Genomic DNA, 12,257 nt, shown 5'->3' on the forward strand with positions numbered 1-12,257 from the left:
TCTGTAATCCTCCAAACATGCTGAATTATTTTAAAGCAAATTCCAGATATCAATGTCATTTCATCCAAAATACTTTAGTACTTATCTGCAAAAGAAAGGAGTCTGTCTTTCTTTTTTTTTTGAGACAGAGTCTCGCTTTGTCACCAGGCTGGAGTGCAGTGGCGCAATTTCAGCTCACTGCAACCTCTCCTCCTGGGTTCAAGCAATCCTGCCTCAGCCTCCTGAGTAGCTGGGACTACAGGTACGTGCCACCACGCCCAGCTAAGAGTCTTTCTTTTTAATGTAACCATACTATTATAATAATACCTTTATAAAATTAAAATTGTTTAAATATCATCTAAAATACAAGTGGTTTTCAAATTACTCCGAATGGGCTCATAAATAACTTTTTAGAGTTGGTTTGCATGAAACAGGGTCTAAACAACATCTACACTTATACTCAATTAACATGTTTCAAGTCTTTTTAATCTATTTTTATTTTTTCCAAGATGGAGTCTTGCTCTGTCACCAATGCCGGAGTGCCGTGGCACAATCTTGGCTCGCTGCAACCCTCCACCTCCTGGGTTCAATCAATTTTCCTGCCTCAGCCTCCTGAGTAGCTGGGGTTATAGGCACGTACCACGCCCAGCTAATTTTTGTATTTTAGTAGAAATGGGGTTTTCCCATGTTGGCCAGGCTGGTCTTGAACTCCTAGCCTTATGATCTGCCCACCTTGGCCTCCCAAAGTGCTGGGATTACAGGTGTCAGCCACCCCACCCAGCCTCAAGTCTTTTTTAATCTGTAGCAGCTTCTCTTTTTTTTTTCTTGCCATTTATTTGAAGTAAATAAGTTCATTTGTCACATAATATTTTTCACATTCTGAATTTGCTAATTATATCCTATAAACTGGTAATCAGATCTAGACTAATCAGAGTCAGGTTTGACTCAGTTTGTTGGGGCAAGCAAGACTATTTCATGAATGATATGCTCTTCCTATTTTATCACACAGAAAGAATACAAAGTTTGGTTCTCCCAATTTTAGAGATGTTATGATTGACCAGAAGATTGTCAGACTGACCCCTTTATTATAAAGTTCCCTAATGGTTTTAACAGCTATTAGTGATCAATGTCTAGGTCCTTTATTTCATTATATCATCTGGAAGTGTTTTTAGAAACACATTTGGAGACTTTTATTAGGTTATAAAATTGTTTCCAAGTTTTTCATGTATAAAATTATGATAATTTTTATAGATGTAACAAAATCACAGTGAGATCATAAGTCACTAAGGAAACGCAAATTAAAACCATAATGCAATACCATTTTACATATACTAGGATGGTTACAGTTAAAAAAACAATAACAAGTGTTGACAAGGATATGTAGAAATTGATACATATACTAAGATGGCTATAGTTAAAAAAACAATTAAGTGTTGACAAGGATATGGAGAAACTGATACACTCAGACACTGCTGCTGGGATTGTAAAAAGGTGCAGGCATTCTTGTTAGTGGTTCCTCAACAAGCTAAACATATAGTGACCATCTGACTCAGCAATTCCATTTCTGGTTATACCCAAAAGGATATGTCCACACAATAACCTGAACGCACAACCCACAAATGGGAAAAATGTTTACAAATCACATATCTGATATGGGACTTATATCTAGAATATATAAGTAACGAAATAAGACAAATAACTAAATTTTAAAATGAACAAAGGATCTGAATAGACATTTCCCCAAGAACGGCCAACAGCACATGAAAAGATACACATCATTAATCATCATGGAAATGCAAATAAAAACTACAATGAGATACAACTTTATACCCACTAAGATGGCTATACTCAAAAAGAGAATAACAAATGTTGGCACGGATGGGAGAAATTGGAACCCTTGTTCATCGCTGCTGGGAATGCAAAGTGGAACCCTTGTGCATTGCTGGGAGAATCTGGACACCTTGTGTATTGCTGCTGGAACCCTTGAGAGTTGCTGCTGGGAATGGGTAGTCACTTTAGAAAACAGTTTGGCAGCCCCTCAAAATTAGTCACCATTTGACCCAGCAATCCTACTCCTAAGTATATACCCAAAGAGAAATTGAAACCTATGACCATACAAAAATTTATATATGAATATTCACAGCATATATTTGGGAGCCTTTTGGATTATTATATTATTCACAAAGCCAAAAAGTAGAAACAAATAAATGTCCATCAATTGATGAACTGGGTAGCCAAATGTGATATATCAATATAATGGAATATTATTCGGTCACAAGAAGGAATGAAGTACTGATACATGGTACAACACAAATGAACCCAAAAAACATTACACTAAGTAAAAGAAGCCAATTACAAAAGGTCACATTATTCTATGATTTCATGTATATTAAGTGACCAGAGTACACAAATCCAAAGAAAGAGAAACATTAGTAGTTGTCAGGGACTGGAGGGAGGATAGAATGGGAAGTGAGGCTAATGGGGATAGGGTCTCTTTTTGGGGTGATTAAATGTTCTTAAATTAGACAGTGGCAAAAGCTGCACTCTGTGCATATACTAAAAACCACTGAACTATACACTTTGAAAGAGAGAATGTTATAATATATGTTATATCTCAATAATGTTTATTATTTGTAAAAAAAAAAAAAAAATTACAATGAGGAAAATGCTCTCCCATTGCACATTTCTTTCTAAGAAGCAGTTCCTTTCCCATTCACTATTTAAATAATACTTTTACTTGAAGAGACAGATTAAGGATATTAGTTTTTCAAATGATATTTGCTAGTTTCAGGTTGAGTATTCCTTACCTGAAATGCTTGGGACCAGAAGTATTTCAGATTTCAGGTATTTTTCAGATTTTGTAATATTTGCATTATTCCTACTGGTTGAGCATCCCTGATCCAAAAATTCAAAATCTGAAATGCTCCAATGAGCATTTCCTTTGTGTCATGTCACAACTCAAAAAGCTTTGGATTTGGGGCTGGGCATGGTAGCTCACACCTATAATCCCGGCACTTTAGGAGGCTGAGGGGGGAGGATTGCTTGAGCCCAGGAGTTTGAGACCAAAAACATGGTGAAATCCCGTTTCTACAAAAAAAAATGCAAAAATTAGTTGGGTATGGTGGTGCATGCCTGTAATCACAGCTACTCAGGAGGATGAGGTGAGAGGATCACCCAAACCCAAGAGATCAAGGCTGCAGTGAGCCATGATTGTGCCACTGCACTCCAGCCTGGGCTACAGACTGAGGACCTGTCTTAAAAAAAAAAAAAGAAGTGCTGGATTTGGGAGCCTTTTGGATTTCATATTAGGAATACTCAACAAGTACCACTTATCATAACAAAAGTTAGGATTTTTTAAAAACAAAAATCCATAACTCAACAACTCTACCACAAGAAAATAAGTGGACTCAACAGCCTGCCCATAAAGAGGTAATAAATGAATTTCATTCTTTTATTCAGTCAAAGCAGCTGTTCCATTAGTTGACTTTCAGTGTATTATTTCATATAGTAATGTTCTTTATGAAGGCAATCATTTATTATTATGTCTTCTCCAGTATGATTTTCCTCCAGTAGCTCACAAAAGAAGTGGTCCTTATTCTTGGATGTAACTATTAAAAGATAATCTAGCTGCCGGGCGCAGTGGCTCACGAGGTCGAGAGATAGAGACCATCCTGGTCAACATAGTGAAACCCCGTCTCTACTAAAAATACAAAAAATCAGCTGGGCATGGTGGCGCATGCCTGTAATCCCAGCTACTCAGGAGGCTGAGGCAGGAGAATTGCCTGAACCCAGGAGGCGGAGGTTGCAGTGAGCCGAGATTGCGCCATTGCACTCCAGCCTGGGCAACAAGAGTGAAACTCTGTCTCAAAAAAAAAAAAAAAAAAAAGATAATCTAGGCCTGGCACAGTTGGCATGGTGGCTCATGCCTGCAATCCCAGCACTTCAGGAGATCAAGGCAGGTGGATTGCTTGAGCCAGGAGTTCCAGGCCAGCCTGGCAATATAGTGAGACCTCATGTCTCCTAAAAATAAAAAATAGTCACGGTGGTGCATGCCTGTGGTCCTGGCTTCTTGGGAGGCTGAGGCAGGACAGTCGCTTGAGACTGGGAGGTTAAGGCTGCAGTGAACCATGACGGTGCCACTGCACTCCAGCCTGGGCGACAGGACAAAATCGTCTCAAAAAAGAAGAAAAGAAAAGAAAAAAGAGAGAATGTATCAATACTGAGACATGCTGGAAGCTTCCATACTTTTATAAGTATAGCAAACCTCCCACACTGCAAAATTTGTCCTAATATTGTTTGTTCGCATATTCAGAAATGGTTTCTATACATCTTCCAATGGTATTTTATTTTCCTGACAAAATTATTCTCCATGTAGTTTATCAGTCTGTTTTTTGCTTAAGTGGGCCTTTTGGAGGTAGGGCAGGAAGAACCTGCCAAGGGTATATTTCTTTTGTCTTTTTTTTTTTTTTTTTTTCAAATGGAGTTTCACTCTTATTGCCCAGGCTGGAGTGCAATGGTGTGATCTCGGCTCACTGCAACCTGTGCCTCCGGGTTCAAGCAATTCTCCCATCTCTGCCTCCCGAGTAGCTGGGACTACATGTGCATGTCACCATGCCCAGCTAATTTTTGTATTTTCAGTACAGACGGGATTTCGCCATGTTGGCCAGGTTGGTTTGAAACTCCTGACCTCAGGTGACCCGCCTACCTCAGCCTCCCAAAGTGCAGGGATTATAGGCATGAGCCACTGTGCCCAGCTCCATTTTGTCTTGTATAAGAACAATAAACTTCAAAACTGGCCAGGCATGGTGGTTCACACGTTTAGTCCCAGAGCTTTGGAAGGCCAAGGTGGGAAGATCACTTGAGCCCAGGAGTTCAAGGCTGCATGAGCTATCATTGTAGCACTGTACTTCGGCCTGGGCAAGAAAGTAAGACCTTGTCTCTTAAAAACAAACAACCCTCAAGATATAAACTTTAATCATCAAAGTTAGCAAAATTCTATAAAGATCTGATGGAATATCCTTTATCTTTAAACATCACTGCAAAATAATGTAGCGGTTCTCTTTACATTTCAAATTTTTGGTTTTCAAATGTCTTCATACTGTTGACAGCCTCATATTTTACTATTTAATATCTAAAGGTTTTACATACTTTTTTTTTTTGAGATGGAATCTTGCTCTGTTGCCCAGGCTTGAGTGCAGTGGTGAGATCTTGGCTCACTGCAAACTCCGCCTCCTGGGCTCAAATGATTCTCCTGCCTCAGCCTCCTGAGTAGCTGGGATTACAGGTATGCACTATGTTGGCCAGGCTGGTCTTCAACTCCTGACCTCAGTCTCCCAAAGTGCTGGGATTACAGGTATGAGCCACTGTGCCCAACCCCACCCTCCGTTTCTTTTTGAAACAGGATCTCTTTCTGTCGTGCAGTGGTGCATCACGGCTCACTGCAGCCTTCAACTCCTGGGCTCAAGCAATCCTACGCCTCAGCCTCCCAAGTAACTGGATTCACAGGCACGTGACATCATACTTGGCTAATTTTTTTTTTTTGGTAGAGATGGGGTCTCACTATGTTGTCCAGGTTTGTCTTGAGTTCCTGGCCTCCTGTGCCTCAGGGTCCCAAAACAGTAGGATTATGGGTGTGAGCCACCCTGCAGCTGGGTTCTACATACCATTAAGAGGAATCTTAAACCAAGATTCCTATTAATGACAGAGGATGAAAGTCCATGTTTTTTATAAATTTCCTGATACTTTCCAATTTAGTAAGAGCTGACGTATTTGAATAGCTCACCAAGAATTCATCACAGGAGTTGGATTAGTGTCACCTCTGACAACTTGCTTGTTGCTTGTGCTTGTAATAATAGTATTTTCTTCAATCACTGGTTTCTCTGCATGTCCATTTTGTAAAGGCTAATTTAATGAAAACTGGTTAATATAAACTTTTTTTCTTTTTTGGAGACAAAGTCTCGCTCTTGTCCCCCCAGACTAGAGTGCAATGGTGCGATCTTGGCTTACTGCAACCTCTGCCTCCTAGGTTCAAGCGATTCTCCTGCCTCAGCCTCCCGAGTACCTGGGATTACAGGCACCTGCCACGATGCTCAGCTAACTTTTGTATTTTTAGTAGAGACGGGGTATCACCATGTGGGACAGGCCGGTCTCCAACTCCTGACCTCAGGTGATCTGCCCGCCTTGGCCTCCCAAAGTACTGAGAGTACAAGTGTAAGCCACCACGCCAGACAATATAAACTGTTAACACGTTGCAATACACTGAGAACAAATGTATAAATATGACTCTGCTCACTGCAGAACTCAGTCTCTTCCTTCAGGACCCCCAAAGTTCTAGAGCTAACACATTAACTGTTTGACCTATAGACCCAAGAGGATGCCAGTGACAGTTCCTAAATTAAATGTTTTATCTTATCTTTTAGATAAAAACAATAAAAGTTCTCAACCGGGCATGGTGGCTCACACCTGTAATGCCAGCACTTTGGGAGGCCGAGGCGGGTAGATCACAAGGTCAGAAGTTCAAGACCAGCCTGGCCAAGACAGTGAAATCCCATCTCTGCTAAAAATACAAAAATTAGCCAGGTACAGTGGCAGACACCCGTAATCCCAGCTACTCGGGAGGCTGAGGCAGGAAAATTGCTTGAACCCGGGTAGCAGAGGTTGCAGTGAACAAGATCGCACCACTGTACTCTGGACTGGGCAATAGAGTGAGGCTCCATATCCAAAAATAAATAAATAATAAAAATTCTAAATTTTCTTCTAGTACCCCTAGATTGTCTTATCTACCTCACTTTGAAAACTACTGCTTTAGACGGCAGCCACAGCGAACTTTTAACAACTGCAAATCAGATCAGTTCATTCTCCTGCTTAAAAATCCTTCAAAGATTAAGCTCTGTCTTCAGGACAAAATCCAAAATCCTTGCATAATATACAGGACCCTCAAAACTGGCCCCTGCCTTTCTCTAGTTTAGTGGTTCTCAACCCAGGCTACATATTAGAATCACCGGGGGAGTTGAAACATATATACAGTTATGAATGGGGATACATTCTGAGAATGAGTTGTGATGTGACTTTGCAATTGTGCAAACATCATAAAGTGTACTTACACAAAATGAGATGGCACAGCTTGCTATATATCTAGCCTATATTGTACAGCCTGCTGCTCCTAGGCTACAAACTTATACAGCATGTTAATGTACTGAATATTGTAGGTAACTGTAACACAATAAGTATTTACGTATTTAAAAATATCTAAAAATAGAAAAGGTATAGTAAAAATATGGATTACAATCTTATGGGACCACTGTTGTATATGCAGTCCCTCTGTGGCGGAAATATCATTATACTATGCATGACTGTATACACATTCTCAGCCCCATGTGAGACCAATTAAATTAAAATGCCTGCGGGTGAGGCATTTGCAACCCTGATTTGTTAAGTTCCCCAGGTGAATCTAAAGTGCAGCCTAGGCAGAAAAATATTACTGTGTTACTGCAAGCCACCTGCCCCTTCCTGCTCACCATGGTCAGCCAGTTTTAGGTGCTCACCAAGTTCTCAATTAGGCCTTGCTATGTCAAGTGTGATCCACCCACCAGGAGCATCTGCCTCACCCAGGAGCTGGTTAGTAATACAGAATCCCAAGTCCCACCCCAGACCTACTGATTCAGGACTTGGCATTTTAACAACATTCCCAGATGGTTCATGAGCACATTCAAGTTAGAGAAGCGCTGCCCTGAGCTACCAAATCCCTTCTCAGCTCAGGGCCTTTACAAATTTTGTTTAACTGCAAATGTTGTTTAGCTGCTGAACTCTGGCACTCCCAAGACAACCTATTCTTCCCCTTTCAACACGTCTGTAATTACCACAAGGTGATTAATGTCTGTCTACTGCACCAACCCAAAAGCATCATGAGGACAGGCGTCACATCCATGTTACTCTGGGGTGTCCCCAGCTTCTGGCACAACGCCTGGTATATTCAACTGAACAGCATCTAGTCTTTCATACTGATAGGATCCTATTCTAAACTTCCACAATATTTCAGTCCCAACAACCAAATCTTTCTTCAACCACAAGTTGGCTTTAGTTACATAAATCTTGGAGATAATCTATATCACAGCACTGTACTTATTTCAAAAAAACCTAAATTAGTTACTGGTCTCTTTTTCCAAAGCAATGTAAATTGAACCTAATTCAAGGTATCGTTACATTTCTTTGTAATAGCACTAGATGAGTTGTCAGGAAATAGCCCCACAAATTGCTAATAGTGTTGGAAACTAGTTCAACCTTTCCAGATTGCAATTGGGCACTGAAACTATCCTTTGACTCAGTGAGTCCACAGTGGGAGTAAGAGTACAAGGAAATAATCCAAAAGAAAGAAGTATTTGAACAAGAGGTGCTCAGGTTTATAAAAGTACCACTTATAATAAATAGTAAAAAGGTAGAAAAAAATAAAAGAATAAAAAGGATTGCACCAACTACAGCTGTTGGCCGAGCATGGTGGCTCATACCTGTAATCCCAGCACTTTGGAAGGCCAAGGTGGGCAGATCACTTGAGTCCAGGAGTTCAAGATCAGCCTACGCAACATGAGAAGAATGTCTCTAAAAAAATACAAATCTAAAAAAATACAAAAACTAGCTGGTTGTGTTGGCACACACCTGTGCAGTCTCAGTTATTCCGGTGGCTGGGGTGGGAGGATCACTTGAGCCCAGGAGGTCAAGGCTGTAGTGAGCTGTGATCACGCCACTGAACTCCAAACTGGGTGTCAGAGCAAGACCCTGTCTCAAAAACAAAACAAAAAAAACCCAAAAACAAATAAAAAAACTACAGCTGTTGATGCATGGAACACTACACTGTGATTTTAAAAGAACAAATACTTAAATGAGTAAATATAAAATTTGTATGCTATTCAAGAATTCAAAAATCATATTCTGTATGTACTATTACTATAAAAATTATGTCTGTACACTGACACAAATGGATGTGAGTTCACAGTAAAATAAAGATAGTCTTACATTTAATACATTCTCTTTTCCATAGAGAATACATTAAAATAAATTTTAATGCTGGGCTATTTTTGGGCTTGCTGTTCAGTTTTATTAAGTTACTGTTATATTATTGCTATTTTTGTTGTACTCAGACTCCCACTAAAAAACCATTTCTTCACTGGATGTGGTGGCTCACTCCTGTAATCCCAGCACTTTGCGGGGCTGAGGAGGGCAGATCACCTGAGGTCAAGAGTTCGACACCAGCCTGAACAATATGGAGAAACCCTGTCTCTACTAAAAATACAAAATTAGCCAGGCGTGGTGGTACATGCCTGTAATCCCAGCTACTCGGGACACTGAGGCAGGAGAATTGCTTGAACCCAGGAGGCGGAGTTTGCCGTGAGCCAAGACTGCACCATTGCACTCAGCCTGGGCAGTAAGAGCGAAACTCCACCTCAAAACACACACACACATATACACACACTTCTTCAGCTTTGGCATTTGGAAACATTTATTAGTTATTGCACTGGAAGTAGAATGACAAGATTCTATATCTGACCAGCTTCCCTCTCAGAACTCAAATTTCACCTGCATCTCATTTTTGCCACGTGAAAATGGAGAAAAATAATGAAATGTTTACAAACTGACACTGAGCACCTCCAATGAAAGGTGCCGGCAAATACAAACCACAAAGATGAAAAAACACAAAACAAAAAAACCCATCACCACCTGCACCAATCAGCTTGCACAAGTTACTTTTATTCTTCTGAGCCTCAACATTTCCCTCTGTAAATTCAAAGGAACAGGCTAGAATCACATGGGATAAGGGGAGGATTCGTGGAGGAAAAGTAGGCATATAATAGCTGAAAAGGCATCCTGGTTGATCCTCCTGAATCCTCTGATCTATCCAGCCATACATTTTTTTTGGGGAGGGGGGGGCAGGATAAACTGCCACCCCAAAACGAGGTGGCAGTTTGGCTACATGTCTGCAAATCAAAAATGCAGACATATCCCTTGACCTAGTAATTCCACTTCTAAAAGTATATTATTCAGATAACTTTATAAACGAGCACATAACACAGTATGTACAAGGACATTCATTGTATTGCTGTTATAGAAGAACCTGGAAACAAATATTTAACCCAAAGATATTACAGTACAGCCATACAATAATTAAAAGAATGTCAACAGAAAGAACAAATAACTCTCCATAATATTAACAGAATGATTTCCTAAATATGTAAAGTTAAAAAAAAAACAACAGTAAGGTATGAGTGGTACGTCCCACGGTGGGAGGAGTATGAATAAGCAGGCACATATTTATAAAGGAACAGTGTCTATGGAAGGCCACATAAACTGGAAACCAGCTATCTCTGGGGAGGAGGTTAGGGAGACAGGAGACTTGGGCCCAAGGTAGGAGGGAGACATTTTTCTCTATATATCTTACTGTATTGCTAGAATTTTTGAATTTTTCTCTCACCTGCATTATTTTTTCCAAAAATTGAGCAGGACTCTCTCTACATCTTCCTCTGGGTCTAAGAGGCTGTGATTCTACCTTTGTCAGACCTGACCAGTGCCTCCTAAATTGCACTGGCATCTGAATCTGGCCCCCTACTGCCCCCAAATGACCTTTCCAAAACTCATTCAGCCCAAGTCCCTGAGGGCCTTTAAATCCTATAGTAGCTCTCCAGTGTCCAACACCAATACAGCACATACAGGCGTTTGAGCTGATCCTGATGCTCTCCTCTCCCACCCCTCCTCCCTTTATCTGATCCAGCTATAATTAACCTGTTCCCTCCTCCCCAAGGACAGTGGATTCCATCCACTACCAACTCTGCCTGTGCTGCTCCTCTTGCCTATGTGTGCAGTCCACCACATACAAACTCCTATGCATCCTTCATGATCCAAAGGCCCCCCTCCCAGGAAAGCTTTTCCAAATCACCCAGGCAGGGGATGCTCCCTGCACAGCCTGGCAGAGGCTCTGGAAATACACTGCCAAGATTCAAATCTTGAGTATTCCCTCATTTGCCCACTGTTTGGCTTCAGTTTCCAACCCCGTAGAGTAGAAATAAGCCCTTTTATGACTGTTGAAAAGATTGGGGAATTCATGGAAAACATTTATAACACAGTTTGTCACAAGGCAAATACAAAATTGCTATTATTATTACAATCTTACAGCACCTGTGATGTATTTATATCCACCTGTCCTACATTAGACTCTGAGCTCCTTAAAGGTAAGGACTGACTTCTTCACTTTTATTTTGTATGCCAAACAATTCACCTGGCAAAGGAAAAACACATGAATGTATTTAAGTCAGAGGGTTGGTTTTTCTGGTTCCGTATTTCCCCCAGATGTTAACTGGCTAAACAGTACCCAGAGAACAGCCCCCATGTTTACAAAACCCACCATGCCTTACAATGCACGTTATCAGCCAGGCCACTTACAGCAAGCAGAGGTGAAGAGACTGAAGGGCTTTTAGTCTTTCAGGGACAGTTTTTTCAAGGCCAGTGGAATATGAGACCTACCAGTTCCCACCTGCTAATTGCTTATAGGGATTGGGTGGGATGGACATGGGGAAGTGGGAAATCAGAATACTCAAAGTCCTGGGCATGTACTCCAAGCAGGCCTTCAAAACACGAAAAAATCTCTTGAGAAGTGGATACCTGGAAAGAAAGAGAGCCGAGGCATAAGAGAGAAAAGAAGGGAATCTACAAGACAACTGGAAGGAAGAATTATCCCAGCATGGGAGATAGAAAGGTGGGCAAGACACAGCTCCTGCCCGCAGGAAGCTTCTCAAATGAGAAGAGCTTTAAAAGAAGTGGAGCTTGGCAGGTAAGGGTGGGGAAGAGGATCACATAAAACAAAAACATCCCAACATATGAAGGGGCAGTCAAGCAGCTCTGAATAACAGCCAGCAAGGGGGATGAAGGGAAGGAGAACTGAAGGATCAGATTAGGCTGAAAGTAAAGGGGTAAACTGAGGCAAGATTGTCAAGGGCTTTGTATGACCTGATAAAGCATTTTGAGCTTCATTCATCCCATGGGAAAAAGAAAAACGAGGGAGTTTTTAAGTAAACAAGTGACAGCATCAGATCTGTTTTTTTGAAAGGAGTGGCCAGACAGGAAGATGTTCGCCCTTTCTTAGTCAGTCCTCCTCTCGCCCACCATCTTCTGTTCCTCCGGCTGCCAGCACAGCTAGCAGGTGACAAACGAAGCCATCTCCGGGGTGATATGACTGGTTCAAGAGTCGGAATTCCTCTCCTGGGCAAAGGCTTCTGATGGCGTTCACCCTGCAG

General features: G+C 41.1%; 1 protein-coding gene across 8 annotated transcripts in view; it reads right to left on the reverse strand.

Annotated features, from left to right (window-relative positions):
* The window catches only part of PTPRA (protein tyrosine phosphatase receptor type A), a 170,865-nt gene that overhangs the window by 157,639 nt on the left and 969 nt on the right, over nt 1–12,257 (reverse strand). The window lies entirely within an intron of this gene.

Source organism: Sapajus apella, unplaced genomic scaffold, assembly GCF_009761245.1.
Source record: "Sapajus apella isolate SASKATOON/1434 unplaced genomic scaffold, GSC_monkey_1.0 scaffold33, whole genome shotgun sequence".
NCBI lineage: Eukaryota > Metazoa > Chordata > Mammalia > Primates > Cebidae > Sapajus > Sapajus apella.